Here is a 16,199-nt window from a genome sequence, read left to right as displayed (position 1 = left end):
TGGACTGGCTCTGTAGAGTCCCTGGCCACATTCACCTGTCCACGTGTTTGTGGTTGTTAACTAATTAATTATGGATATTCATTTTATTCTTAATTCTGAGTTCTATACATTGCACAAGGATTGCATCAGCCATCATTTCTAGTTGACATGCGTCATTTGTGTGTGTATTTTTAGTTCACTACCATAGACAGAGAACAGGTGCCATATGACCGGTCTATAAAAACCCATGGTTGGAGGCAGGGGGGGAGCTCTCTCGCTCTTCCCACTCCACAGCACATAGAAGGAGGATCTGTGTGTAGCCCAGCTGCTGATGTAGGCCAACGGACACATGGTGTCATCCTGACACACGTGCTGGATAAAGACGTGATTTACCAGCCAGGATCCAAGGAAAGATGGGTGAATCTCAATAATTAAGCTAATTATGGACAAATGGACAATTACTTAATAACTAATTATTGTATGTACCTGCTGAAATCTTATTCTTTTTAATGGACAATCCAAGAATAAATCAATACATTTTTTATAAGAATATCGTGATATTGATACTTTGAGAAGTCCTCAGTAGAGAAAATAATACAGATAAGAGTATTATTTAACAATGGTGAGCCTAGCCAGTCCTGATTTTTCGTTTTTTTAAGTGAATTTCCTTTTTGAACAAAGGGGGGAGAGAAGAGACGAGCTGAACAGCTGTTGTTCACGAGTCAGGAAATCCACTAATTTGTCACGAGAAGCAGAAAGGAACCTACAGACTGAGAACTGACAGGAATCAGAGGTACTAACAAAGATCAGAATCAGACGAACTGAAGACAGGACGTGCTGATAAAGAGAAGCTAAGGAATCTGAAGATAAGCAAAATATGAATATAATTTCTTCTTTTGCTAAACAAAGTACAGTAAGATTAACTTTAGAGTTAATGAAGAAAATGACTTAGATGGTTTGTGGCTTAGTTTATATAGAGAATGTGAATTGGAGAATTTAAATTTACAGTTAACTTCTAAATTGGTAAATAGAGAGAAACACAAATTGCGGAATATTCTACATCTTGTACATGTATTTCATAATTTTGTACTTGAGAGTTCTAAGCAGGACAATAGTGTAGAAGAAGTGTCAGATGGTGACAATGATTCTGACTGTAAAGATAAAATTGAACAAGATTGGAGACACGTGTGTGTAACTGAAGGTGATCTTGGGTCTGACCAAGAGACAGACATACAGAAACCTGACATGGGAGGAGACATGACTGACATACGAGAAACTGACATATTAGGTGATGTGGGAGGAGACATGAGTGACGTAGGAGGAGCTGACGTACAAGGGACACTAAAAATAGCAGAGAATTCAGAAATTACCCAGGCTCAACTCCAAATTAAAATGAGGAAAAATTTGCTAAAATTATACAAAATCATGCCAAAATATGATGTCAAAATCCATGCCTGTAGAAATTCAGAGACATTTGAGAGCTTCTCTGATAAGTTTGATTTATCCAATGAGGAGAGGAATCAATTATTTAAAATGTGGATTCCTGTGACATTTTCCAGATGTTTAAATTTAATGCCCTGTGAAAATGACTCTCCTAATGGATGGGAAAATGATTCGGACAGATTAAAATATTTTATTTATTGTGTCACAAAGGATTTTCCCAACATAGAAGATCTGCAGAAATTAAGGATTGGTAGGAAGGAATGTACATGTACATTCATGTCCATATTTGTACGGTTGTACAAAGCTCTCATCAAAAATGGAAAATTACAACAAATGATAAGCATTTTTGTACAAAAATTCAAATTCTTAAATCCAGTATCTCGAGTTGCGTCACAAAAGTTCTCTATTTAAATGTGCGCAGTAGCTGGATTCTGTTAGAAAACATGAGAATCGTGAAAAGAAAATAAATCGAGCTAAATTTATAAAACCAGAAAAGGTAAAATCTTACCAAAAGCCAATATAAAACTCTCCTAGAATGAGTCATCCCCATAGTGAAATCTATCAAATACGCAGAAGATTTCATATATGTTATAAGCCATATAAAATGATTTCAAGGTCCATCTCTTCACAGAAAGAGTTAACTCTCAGTCAGAACTGTGACTCTCTAAAAAGGAAAATAGCTGAAATTGATGGACAGAGTCAGGTGAGACGACCAGCTCACAGTGACATCATGGAATGTGGACAGAAGGACAGACAGTTCTCTGAGGTTTTGAAGAATAGAAAAATTAATTTTCTAGAGATTAAAAATTAATTTTCCTGGAGATATTTGAGAGAGACAGAAGATTTGGTTTAGGGAATGGCTAAGGAAAAACTGTAATTATAATGTTGTATCAAAATGTTATACAATGTATCATTATTTATTTATAATCTTATACAGTAAAATTGTAGTTACATAGTTTCTAATAGTTTATATATATATATATATATATATATATATATATACACTTGTCTAAGTAGAGATTGTGTATAATTGTATTTATATATATTTATAGTAATAATTAAAAAAAACATTAATTAATAAATTAGAACTTCACATATAAATTAAAATAGCAATATTTTGAATTACATTAGAACCAACCAATATATGTATAAGATATTTAAATAATTCTGTTTCTGTATGAATTTGATATTTGATTTTCTTTTTTTATATTTCCTTAGAGTTTTCATTCCAAAGCAGGATTTGATCAAACAACTCTAAAATGGATTTATTTCTTTATTCACACAGGAAGTGGAAACAATTGCATGATTTATGTGTATAACATTTTAATATAATAACAATATAACTAGTTAAGTATATTTTGTGTAACACTTATTAATACTTTCTGTGCATGAAGTGTTTATTTTATAACAAGTAGCTTTACAGCATGACGTGTGACAGCTGCAGCCTTTGAACTTTGAGTAAATAGTATAGAATCCCATTCATTCTGTTTTCAGCTGATGTAACTTAAAACCTGGCAGCCAGTGAAAAAGAATCTAAGACATTTCTATTTTTTGCAAGTCGAGTATTTTTTCCAAGTGTCTTAAATTTCAGTGAATTACTCTCATATTATATCATATGTACTTGGGGAATATTCAAAGAAATATTAAGATATTAAATTTAATTGATATGACTATGCTCATTAATAATTGGGATACAACAATTTTGGGTTAAATATATATATATATATATATCTATAACTTCATATGTGGAATGTTTGAGTTGAATGAATCTGTGACAGTCAGAGTGAAAGATGAGTAAATCAGCAGCTGCTAAGTAACTGAATGTGAGGCCTCATGTGTGCAATGAAAAAAAAACGTTTCTTTATGTGAAGGTACACAAATATATTTAATTCTAAGAAAATTATGATACATAATTAAGTATTATCTACATATATATATATTTCTATATTTCTTTAATAATTATTATTTCTTGATTTAACTAATAGTGGATAAGAGCAACCACACATCAAAATGGTTTATAAAGCAAATTTACATTTAGAATAATTTTTCCACATGATAATATCCTTGAATAACTATGATATTATTATTTTTTAATGGTTACCTAAATAGGTACACACCTCTCTTTAGACAAATCTATGCTACTCATCGATATGAAATTTATACAAAATATTTATAGAAGAATAACTATTTTTAATTTGGTTCTGATATATACATAAATAATTTTATAAAATAATATTTTTTGATATTAAGGGGGAAAAATGTGTTTTTGATCCTGATTACATAATCACTTTTGATCAATACCTATTTTTCACACATTTTCATAAAGGTAAAATATTAATAAGGTATAATGGTATAATTATGAAGGGTATTACATGCAAAGTTGCATAATTTAATAATTGTTGGTAATACAAGGTTATGACAAATATGAAATCATCCAGATAATGGAAATATAAAGGTATTTTCATGGAGAATATAATTACTCTTCATTTGTCATTAACACTTAAAGACCTTATTTTTTATTCTTATTTTTACACTTAATTTTATTTTTAATTTTTAATTTTTTTTCCTACTTTATTCTTATTTTTCCATTTTTCATTTTTAATTCTCATTTTTTGATTTTATTTCAGTTCAATATCTCAATTGAGAAAACACATTAATATTTAATAAAGTAATGTCTAATACAAGAATATTGCTTTATTAAATATAATGATAAATTAATATAAGAAGAAAAATATTTAAATTTTTTGAGTAAACACAACCATTCATTCATTCCTTCATACATTCATATTGTTAGAACCCTCCTGTTTGTTTTTGTTTCTATCTTGTGTTTTGCGGTCATGTGACCATCTTCCTATATATTCCAGCTCTGCCCTTCTGGCCTTGCTGGACTTCAGTGTTGTTTTAACTGTCTCTCTAGCCAGGTGCTTTTGTGCCTATCTATCTCTAGTTTGCTTGGTCCTCTGGACCTCTAGTTCTTTTGTCAGTTTATCTTTTGCTCTGCAACTACTTCTGTTATGAGGTGTCCCATTTTTGTCCCAGTCCTTAGTTCTTTTAGGGACCCCTCCCTTTCTCTATAGGTCTCCGTTCAGACTAGCCTAGGACGAAGGCGGGTCTGTTCACAAGGAACAGGTCGCCCACTACAACGTAGGGACTCTGCTTAGTCTTACTGGAGGGACAGCTCTCCCCTTCTTTCCCTAGTTTATGATGCAGACCATAACAGTAAGTCCAGCCCAAACAAACAAAAAAAAAACTTTAAGGAAAGAAATCCGGGGATCAGTATGGTTTCTGTTCAAGATTTGGCTCAACGCCTGCAGGGATTGTCTCTGGAGGTGTCCGAGCTCCGGCAACACGTGAGTAGCTGTTCTGGAGCGCATTTTGTCGAACCCAAGGTAGGACTCCCTGATATTTTTTATGGTAAACAACAAGATTTTATTTCCTTTAAAAATGCTTGTTTATTATATTTTCGTTTGAGACCAAGGTCCTCTGGGAATGAATCACAGTGCATTGGGTTTATCATGTCACTTTTGCGCAAGGAACCACAGGGGTGGGCCTTTTCTCTCCAACCTAATGATCCGTGTTTTAGGTCAGTGGAGAATTTTTTTTCTGCTATGGGGTTATTGTATGACGATCCTGATCGAGTCTCATCTGCTGAGACAGAACTGAGGCGTTTGAATCAGGGGTCAGGTGATGTTGAAAATTATTGTACACACTTCAGAAGGTGGTCCTCAGAAGTGAAATGGAATGATTCGGCGTTAAAATGTTTTTTTCTTGCTGGTCTAAGTGAAAAGGTTAAGGATCTGCTGATTGCATTTCCTGCACCTGAGACCTTGCAGGAAGCCATGCAATTAGCTATACGTGTGGACAGGAGACTGCGTGCCAGGGTTAATGATGAAAAAATTCCTGCAATGGCAGCTCCTAGTCCCTAGAGGGTCTGCTCGGACGGCGGAGAACCGATGGAGGTTGAGGCGATGTCACTCCACTCTCAGGAAAGAGACCGCAGGTTTTCCAAGGAATTGTGTTTTTATTGTGGTAAAACTGACCATTTGATTAAGAACTGTGAGCTTCGTTTAAGTAAAGAAAAAAAAAAGGTCAGTTACGCCCGTATTGCTTATTTGAGCTCTATGGGAGTATTTCTTTCAGGGAGTACCTCATTGCAGGAAGATTTGATTGAATTTCAGGTATTTGTGGATTGAGGTTCAACACTTAATGTGATTGATAAGGGGTTTTTGGAAAAACTTAAATTTGAATCCAAACCTTTGTCATCACCTATTTCTGTGATTGCAATTGATAACACTCCTTTGAAATGTATTACTCACAAGGTTGCTGCATTTCCCCTCACTATCAATGGCATTCACCAAGAAAATTTGGATGTGGTGGTATTAAATAATTTACCCTCTCCAGTCGTTTTAGGTTTGCCTTGGTTAAAACTGCACAATCCTTTACTGGACTGGTCTACTAATGAGATTAAGTCTTGGAGTCCTAAGTGCTATGATAAATGTTGTAATGGTCGCATTGCGGCTGTGGAAAAAGGGGAATTACCTGTACCTATTCAGGATTTTTGGAAGTTTTTTTCAGAGGAGGAGTCGCAAGTTTTACCTCCTCATAGGGACTATGATTGCACCATTGAGTTTGTTCCTGGAGCTACTCTTCCCCAGTGTCGCTTATTTAATCTGACTATCCCTGAAAGAAAGGCCTTGGAGGAATACATACAGACGAGCTTGGCTGCTGGTCACATTAGACCTTCTAAGTCGCCTGTGGCCGTTGGATTTTTCTTTGTTAAAAAAAGGACGGTGGTTTACGTCCATGTCTGGACTTTCGTGAAATTAATAAGATTACCGTACGCAATTCCTACCCATTGCCGTTAATTCCGGACTTGTTTAACCAGTTAGTGGGGGCCAAGTGGTTTTTCTAAAATTGATCTCCGGGGGGCATACAATTTGTTACGTATGAAGGAGGGTGATGAATGGAAAACTGCTTTTAACACTCCGGTAGGTCATTTTGAGAATCTGGTGATGCCCTTCGGTCTTACCAATGCACCTGCATTTTTTCAGAACCTTATTAATGACATCCTGAGACCTTTGATTGGTAAGAATGTGGTTGTGTATTTGGATTACATTCTGATTTATTCACCAGATCTGGAGTCCCATTGGCAGAGCATACGTGAGGTGTTGCAGTCATTGAGTGATAATTCACTTTTTGCTAAGCTGGAGAAATGTGAGTTCACTGTGCAGAGAATTAGTTTTTTGGGCTACATTATCTCCATCGAGGGCTTTGAGATGGACCCGGTGAAGGTTCAGGCTGTGCAGGAATAGCCTAGTCCTATTGGTTTGAAATCGATAGAGAGATTTTTGGGTTTCGCCAATTATTACAGGAAATTAAGCCGCTGACCGATCTCACCAGGAAGGGAGCGAATACGGTCCAGTGGACTACTGAGGCCATTAAAGCTTTTGTGTATCTCAAGGAGAGGTTCAGTTCTGCCCCTATCCTTATGCAGCCTGATGAGACCAAGCCTTTTTTGGTCGAGGTTGATACTTCTTCGGTGGGGGTCGGTGCAGTTTTGTCTCAGGAGAACAAGGATGGAGTACATCCCTGTGCTTTTTTTTCGAAAAAATTTTCAGAAATTGAACTTAATTACGATGTTGGTAATCGGGAATTGCTGGCTATTAAACTTGCGTTTGAACATTGGCGTCATTTCTTGGAAGGTGCTAAATTTCCTGTTCAGGTTTTCACAGATCATAAGAATTTGATCTATCTGGATGCGGCCAAATGCTTGAATGCCCGTCAAGCTAGGTGGGCACTTTTTTTTTTCTCGGTTTAATTTTTCTGCTACCTATATCCCTGGTACTAAGAATGTTAAAGCCGATGCTTTATCTCGCAGCTTTTCTCCTATTGTTGGTATCGAGGAGGAGGAGAGCATTTTACAGGAAGGAGTTGTGGTAGCAGCATTGGACTCTGTTTTGGAATATGGGATTCTGAAAGCCCAAGAGGATGCCCCATCTAACACTCCCCATGGGAGGTTGTTTGTGCCTAGAACCTTAAGGAGAGATTTGTTTGTGGAGTGTCATGAGTCTCGGTTGGCAGGTCATCCAGGAATTTCTGAGACTAAGAGACTTATCAGTCGCAGTTTTTGGTGGCCTGGGTGGCAGAAGGAAGTCATCAAGTGGGTGCGTCAATGTACGGTGTGTGCTAGGTCAAAGGCTTCACATACCCCTGCTGCGGGGTTGCTTTGCCCTCTGGAGGTTCCTAGTGCGCCTTGGACGCATCTGGCAATGGATTTTATTACTGACCTTCCTGTGTCCGAGGGTTTCACTGTCATCTGGGTGGTCGTGGACCATTTTAGCAAGATGTGTCATTTGGTTCCATTCATTAAGCTACCCTGCGCTAAGACACTCGATAAGGCGTTTGTTAAGGAAATTGTCAGGCTCCATGGCGTTCCCACCGACATTGTTTCTGATAGGGGACCTCAGTTTGTGGCTCGCTTTTGGCGTGCTTTTTGTGACGGGTTGGGAGTCCATTTGTCATTTTCGTCTGGTTATCATCCTGAGTCTAATGTATAGACTGAAAGAAAGAACCAGGATGTTGAACAGTTTTTGCGTTGTTTTGTGGCAGACAATCAAGAGGGGGGTCTGAGTTTCTGCCACTCGCAGAATTTGCTCTTAACAACCATACATCCTCCTCTGCTGGGTGTTCTCCTTTTTTTTGTTGTACTGGGAGACATCCGTCTTTTGGTTCGTTCTCCAAATTGGGGTCGGCGGTGCCGGAGGAGGAGAATTTTTCCGGTGATTTGGAGAGAGTTTGGACTAATGTACATTGTAACCTTCAAGAGGCTAACAAAAAGTCCAAGAAGTATTTTAACAGGAAACGTAAAGAGGTTTTGTTTACTGTGGGTGACATGGTTTGGTTGTCCTCAAAGAATCTGCTGTTGAGGATTCCCTCTAAAAAATTGGGTCCGAAGTTTGTGGGGCCATTTAAGGAGCTTCAGGTGGTTAACCAGTCTGCTGTTAGGTTGAAGGTTCCCTCCTCCTGGAAGATTAATCCTGTGTTTCATGTTTCCTTGTTAAAAAAGGCTGATGTATCGGATAGGGAGGCCACTGTCACAGTTCCTCCGGTGGTGGAAGACGGCGAATATGAAATTTCTTGTATCCTGAATTCAAGAGAGCATAGAGGGAGATTGCAGTATCTCGTCGCTTGGAAAGGTTTCGGTACCGAGGATAACTCCTGGGTTAAGGCGGATGATGTCTCTGCCCCTAGACTTGTCAGAGCTTTCCACAGGAGATTTCCGGATAGGCCTGGGCCTGGAGGATCAGGAGGATCCTCATAAAAGAGGGGGTACTGTTAGAACCCTCCTGTTTGTTTTTGTTTCTATCTTGTGTTTTGCGGTCACGTGACCATCTTCCTATATATTCCAGCTCCGCCCTTCTGGCCTTGCTGGACTTCAGTGTTGTTTTGACTGTCTCTCTAGCCAGGTGCTATATATCTCTAGTTTGCTTGGTCCTCTGGACCTCTAGTTCTTTTGTCAGTTTATCTTTTGCTCTGCAACTACTTCTGTTAGGAGGTGTCCCATTTTTGTCCCAGTCCTTAGATCTTTTAGGGACCCCTCCCTTTCTCTATAGGTCTCAATTCAGACTAGCCTAGGACGAAGGTGGGTCTGTTCACAAGGAACAGGTCGCCCGCTACAACGTAGGGACTCAGCTTAGTCTTACCGTAGGGACAGCTCTCCCCTTCTTTCCCTAGTTTATGTTGCTGATCATAACACATATATTTATTCATTTTGGTCCATGAGTATACATTCTTTGGTATTATTGGTTTAATAAAGATATAAACACTTGTTGTTCCAAAACACACTGACACCTATGGGTTGGAAAAGGTAATTACACCTATGACATAGAATATTTTTATCACATGAAGAACTTGATTAATAATGAATTATTATCTATTATTGTTTTATTATTCCAAACATAATTTATTTTAATATTTTGATAATAATTAGATGGATATTATTGATTGCTATGGTACGCTGTGATATTATAGGTTAGGAAAAATTGCGAGATTTGGTATCAGATTAGGGAATGAAGACTTCAATCAAGACATCACAATTATGAATTCTATCTTAATAAAGACTTTTCATATTTATAAATCAAAGAGACTCTCAAAGGTTACAAGAAGAAGCAACCGATATCGGGAAGTCGCAGAAGGTAACAGGTGTGAATGCTGAGTGATAATAGACTGTGTCAAATACATACAATACAATTCACACAACTGATAACCAGGACTGCAGAGGACGACAATCCTAAATGAACTGTGTTGTGCTCAAGTTTCATCATGTTCCAGTGTTTTCTTATCACCTGCAACGCTTCAATGAAAGATGGTGAACAGGTAACACCTGGCATATGTGTCCTGTACATAAAGGACTGAGTACTCGTTATGGTACTATATAAAGCAGGGAAGTGTCAAGTTAACCCTTGCTTTGCTGACCAAAGATGTCACATCTGTTCCAAAAGTGACAAGAGACCAGTGCGACACAGAGAATTCCAGAATTATCTGAAGACAATCCAACGTAAGTCCAGGTGACACTGCACAGATATTAAAGCTACATTTCATCCATGGACTTTGTTTTCTTATCAATTGACACACATGATCTTTCTAATAAAGAGTACAGTTTATGGACTGAACAATAATGAATACAATTATGGACTGTACAATATCTACACGCTATAATTTATTTCAAAGGAGTTTTCATCTAAAGACTGTGTTATAAAAGAACCAAGAAGGAGACGAGACGAAGACCCAATGACATCAGATGATGACGATTGGACCCGTGATTACTTCGATTTAGATTTAGGGAAGTATAATTATACATGTTAAATGAATATTAGTCACGGCTTACCATAACATGAATTCACATCATTATATAACAATAATCCGATATTATTATTATTATGGAAATTAAATGATATTGCCAAGGAAGAAGGAAAGAAAAAAATGATTGTTATCCTAATGATGAACCTGTCTTCTTTTGAGGTTTTTCAGTTAAAGTCTTTTTATCCTCAAAAAAGGAAGGAATGTTAAATAATTAATTATGGATATTCATTTTATTCTTAATTCTGAGTTCTATACATTGCACAAGGATTGCATCAGCCATCGTTTCTAGTTGACATGCGTCATTTGTGTGTGTATTTTTAGTTCACTACCATAGGCAGAGAACAGGTGCCATATGACCGGTCTATAAAAACCCATGGTTGGAGGCAGGGGGGTGCTCTCTCGCTCTTCCCACTCCACAGCACACAGAAGGAGGATCTGTGTGTAGCCCAGCTGCTGATGTAGGCCAACGGACACATGGTGTCACCCTGACACACGTGCTGGATAAAGACGTGATTTACCAGCCAGGATCCAAGGAAAGATGGGTGAATCTCAACAATTAAGCTAATTATGGACAAATGGACAATTACTTAATAACTAATTATTGTATGTACCTGCTGAAATCTTATTCTTTTTAATGGACAATCCAAGAATAAATCGATACATTTTTTTATAAGAATATCGTGATATTGATACTTTGAGAAGTCCTCAGTAGAGAAAATAATACAGAAAAGAGTATTATTTAACAGTGGTTAGGCGGTCCTTCCCAGTAAGTGCACTGGGGAGGGCACGGGTAATGTTGTGGGGCCTGTGCTTGTGAAAGGCGTAGATGACACCGGGAGAAACAGTGGCGGCTGGGGACCGAGTATGGTCACCCGGACACCGGCGGCATGAGGTTATGAAAAGCTTCCGTCTCCACGAGCCTAAAAGGCCACATTTCAAGTGAAAGCAGCTTTAGAGGACTTCCTGGGAGAAATGACAGCTGGGTAGATATGGTTTCCCAAGTCCTTTCACCAAGCTAAAGAATATGGCTGTGGTGAAATACAACTCAGCTAAAAAAGCTGTGGACTGACTCCATACCGTCCCTGGCCACATTCACCTGTCCACGTGTTTGTGGTTAGGCGATCCTTCCCTGTTAGTGCACTGGGGAGGGCACGGCTAATGTTGTGGGACCCGTGCTTGTGGAAGGCGGAGACGACACCGGGAGAAACAGTGGCGACTGGGGACCGAGTATGGACACCCGGCCGCCGCCGGCATGAGGTTATGAAAAGCTTCCACCTCCACGAGCCTAACAGGCCACATTTCAAGTGCAAGCAGCTGTCAAAAATTTGGCAGTATAGTATTGCAGCCTGTGGGTTGGTGGGTGGCTGGCGGCATACTTGCGCTTGCATTCCAAGGAATGGGGTAGGGACAACTGAATGCTGCACTGGGACAAGGATGTGGATGGTGATTGTTGCAAGTCTGTAACGACAGGTGCATGTCGGGAGGCATCTTCGCATGCACCAAGGATCATTTATGATGGGCACACTTTTAGGCAGTGACCTGGGAGTCAGAGATGCTTCCAGAGGTCTTCCCCATGCTGTTCCCATGTCTTTTCAGCACTGTATGCACGTGTCTGATGATGTGTCACACACCACATGGCCAGATAAGGTTGTAAAATGTTAAACTGACATTTCCTGGTGAATGCATTTGTCTTGATTGAAAGCAATGCAAAAGTGCAAAAAACGCATCAAAAACGCTACGTGTGAACATAGCCCAAGGTGTGGAGGAGTATTTTTGGTTTTGGTTATTTATTTTGCCTTATATACAAGTCATTACCCTGGAAAGGATGTTCCTTAACATATTTCCCAGGAAAATCCATTTTGGTTTCGTTTTTGTATGTTTTATTGTGAGTCCGTAAAAGTGGCGTAATACTCTGACAACGTTGTTGACAGCAGTGATCTGGAAGTCAGAGATGGTGTTCCCATGTCATTTGAGCACTGTTCCCATCAATTTGGGCAATTTTTAGGCCCTCTGCAGACCGCCGGGGGGAGCCGCCTGAAAAATGCTCGAGTTTTCCATAGACTTACATTGGGCTCGTTGCTCGGGTCGAGCACCCGAGTATTCCAATGTGCTCGACCCGAGCAACGAGTACCCGAGCATTTTAGTGTTCGCTCATCACTATTTCTGAGCAATTTGGCTGGCAAGCATTTATGGATTAAACAGTGGTCGGATGACATTCCTTCAAAGCATTTTTATTCCCTATGTTATGGTTAATATTTTTATAACTTGCTTTGATTATCATTTAGAACACATTTATACACATATGCCTAGCTTTAATATGTCTAAGTCCTTCTTGCTTAAGATTCAGCTGTGTCATCAAGCTAACTGAAAAACCTACAGTAAGCAAAATGAACAAAAACCCTGCTGTAAATAAATAAAAAGCAAGTGCATTTAAATAAAATAGGGTTCGTAGTAACACTGTTTTTGATCAAAAATAGTACAAAAGCTATCCCACTGCGATAAGGTGAATCCGTTCGGGCCGCTCACAGGCATCACGTGACCCTCGGCTGCAGCCGGCTCTGACATCCGCTGATGTCACATCATGGTTCTGGCTGCAGTCGGGGGTCTCTCTCATCTGCGTTCCACAGGTAGATGCTGGGCTGTGGGAGGGGATACCCCGCACGTCACACCCGGCATCCACGGTGCGCTCTCCCTCTCCCCATTCATTGGGAAAGCGCGCATTGGATGCTGGGTGTGATGCGGGGGGTAAACCAGCCCACAACCCAGCATCCACCGCGGGGACCGCGTCACTGATGTCACGCCTCACTTGACGTGACATCAGTGGCGGGCCACGTGATGCGAATACATTGGGGGGGGGGGAATTAATAAAAAGTAGTGAACAACTTCTTTAAACCAAGTTAAAATTTTGTGTTTTTTTTCTTTGTATTTTTTGCATTCTGTGCAAACCGGGTGTGGTCTCCCATCTTAGAGCTGGATTATACATTTAAAAAGCTTCCCTTGGCTGTTGTCCACAGTTTGGGATCCAGTTATTTGTCTGCCCTTATTCACACAGAGGTCAACTTTGACACATGGTAAGGTTTTTAATATTAGACAGTGTAGGACTATCCCGAACGGGTTCACCTTGTCGCGGTGGGATAGCTTTTATATTATTTTTGATCAAAAACAGTGTTACTAAGAACCCTATTTTATTTAAATGCACTTGCCTTTTATTTATTTAAAGCAAGGTTTATGTTCATTTTGCTTCTTGTAGGTATTTCTGATTCATGGTCATTATGAAACATGCATTTATGTGCTGCATGTATACCAACTTAAACCAAGCTCAAATTTTTTTTTTTCACTATGAAGCTAACTGAGCAAAAGAGTTTCTTGCTCAAATTTCCCGACGGCAGGTGTAGACAGGTACAGCTGGTATATAGACTGGCACGGCAGGTCTAGGTAAGAACAGCTGGTATACAAACTGGCAAGGCAGGTGCAGCAGATACGACTGGTATACAGATTGGCATGGCAGGTGCACGCAGGTACGGCTGGTATACAGACTGGCACGGCAGGTGCAGGCAGGAACGGGTGGTATACAGACTGGCATAGAAGGTCTAGGCAAGTACAGCTGGTATACAGGCAGGCAGGTGCTGGCAGGCACCACTGACACGGCTGGTATACAAGCAGGCAGGTGCTGGCAGGCACGGCTGGAATACAGGAACAAAAAGGCAAGAACAGGACAGGTAAAGGGCAGGTACAGGACAGGTAAACTGACTGGCAGTTACAGGGGACCTGAGAACTAGCAAGCGTGCAGACTACTGACATGGCACGATGCTCAGGCACCTCCCAACAGGTGGAGGTGCCTTATATAAGAAGTGTCTTCCATCCAATGGCTGGGGACACTTTAGAATGATGTACGCAGTCCCTTTAATATACAGGGAGCGCGCGTGCCCTAAGCACAATGCCCGTGGATCTGCAAGCGGTGTGCAGACCCTGGGCAGCAGTAGGAGGGGAAGGGAGTAGGGGACGTAGCCCACTGTGGTGAATGAGTCGGTGTTTCTGCCTGTGAATTAGTGCAGGGACGTCGGCACTACAATTCCATTATGTGTGCTTCTTCATATGTGGTGAAGATAAAACTGAGTGACTGACGTATTGAAAAAATAATTTTGATGAATCAGAATCTTTAAGGTACCGGGATATATCACAGTTTAATGAGGACACCTCGGATACTGATGAACATCTCCGGTTATTTGAGAACCTCTGCATGCTGCATGAAGTATTAGCCAGTGACTGGCCCAGATTTTTGAGCGTTGGCCTGACTGAAAAAGCAAAAGAAGTTTTTAATAACTTGTCTTCTGGGGATCAGAGATGTTACTATACCATTCGCAGTGCATTACTAGAGAGGTATGCCATCACGCCGGAAACCTACCCGAGGAAGTTTCAGGAGACTGACAAGCCCGCTGCACACACATATCGGGAGTCTGCCAACACACCACGTATGGCATGCACTCGGTGAATTGAAGTACTGGGGGCTTGGGAAGCAGAACATGTCTTGCATATTTTCATGCTGGAACAACTTATGCCAAAGCTCACAGGTGACTTAAAAGAATGGGTAGCAGATAGAAAACCACTCAGCCTAGATGAGGCTGCAAGATTGGCTGATGATTGGTCTGTTAATCGACCAGAGCTACGTGGAAATTCAGCCCCAGCGAGTCAGGAACAGGAGCTTACAGGTAGGCCATTAAAACCCATGGACTGGCCAGAGGAGGAACGGCAGGGATTTCAGACTTCACAAAGAGGGGGAGGTTGCCCAAACCCCCAAGTACGGCCCGTGTTGAGGCGAGGAAGGCTTAACTGCCATAACTGTGGACGCATGGGACACTTTGCCAGGTAATGACGGAAACGTTCTAGCCCACATCATCCGCGTCTCCAACCTGTGAACATTGTGCTGCAATAGGGTTGGAATGCTGAGGGAGAGAGGATCCCACTACCCCGACCGGAAGAAGAAGAGGCATATGTAGTACAAGGACAAGTGTCCCGGGCTAGATGGGACACCTCAGAGTCCATTACAACATCTGCAGCCGGTCTGGGTAGAGGGCATGGAGGCTGTGGGGCTCCGTGACTCCGGAGCCTCAGTCACATTGATAAAAGAACATTTAGTACCGGACCAATGTATTGTCCCCGGCAGCCGTATCTTAGTCAACATACCCGGAGGAGAATCTTTGAACATTCGAAGGGCCTGACTACATTTAGACTGGGGTCACAGTCAAGGAATGGTGGATGTAGGAGCAGTGCAGCACCTACCAGTAGATGTGTTGTTGGGAAACAATCTGGGAGCAGGATTGGTGTGCCACTGGGCCAATGTCAAAACCCAAAGCCAAAGACCGGGTCACACTGCATCAGCTGATAGGAAAAGGAGCAATATCAAAATGTCAGTGGTGAGTGATACACAAAATGCAATGACTGTCACCATGAAGGAATCTAACCTGGGGGAAGTAAATTACATCAGGGAGGAGGCCCAAGTACTTCAGGACACTGGTTCTACCATCACCCTGGTCAGCCCAGATATTGTCCCCCCCAGAGCACCCTTTACCAGGCCACCAAGTGACCATCCCCCTGGCTGGGGGTCACCACTCTGGGACTGATCGCAATGGATACAAGTTTGGTTCTCATTGGATACGGATCAGGGGTAGGATATGGAGGACAATGCGGAAGGGACAGACCCCTGGATCCAGCTAAATAAATACAGAATCCTTGTCTCAGCGCTTCCCCCATCAGGGAGTTGGCAGGATCTGAAAAATCATGAGAGAAGCTGGAGATGTCTACTTTGCTGATGTATACCAGGGGGGATTGGGGACTGTGGAGTTTTTTTTCGCAAGGATGACATGGAATATGCTTTGAGGAAACTGGATGATACAAAGTTTCATTCTCATAAAGGT

The 16,199-nt window shown here is 40.7% G+C and overlaps 2 protein-coding genes across 3 annotated transcripts in view; both read right to left on the bottom strand.

Moving 5' to 3' along the window:
- The window catches only part of LOC141271850 (gastrula zinc finger protein XlCGF66.1-like), a 341,588-nt gene that overhangs the window by 156,589 nt on the left and 168,800 nt on the right, over positions 1-16,199 (bottom strand). The window lies entirely within an intron of this gene.
- LOC141271835 (uncharacterized) overlaps positions 1-16,199 on the bottom strand; it is a 164,886-nt gene that overhangs the window by 73,773 nt on the left and 74,914 nt on the right. The gene's annotated exons all lie outside the window — the stretch shown is intronic.

This window comes from Phyllobates terribilis, unplaced genomic scaffold, assembly GCF_046119375.1.
Source record: "Phyllobates terribilis strain yellow unplaced genomic scaffold, ASM4611937v1 Scaffold_5__5_contigs__length_657084704, whole genome shotgun sequence".
Taxonomy (NCBI): domain Eukaryota; kingdom Metazoa; phylum Chordata; class Amphibia; order Anura; family Dendrobatidae; genus Phyllobates; species Phyllobates terribilis.
Note: the sequence above shows the minus strand (reverse complement) of the source record. Positions and strands in the feature narration are given on the sequence as shown.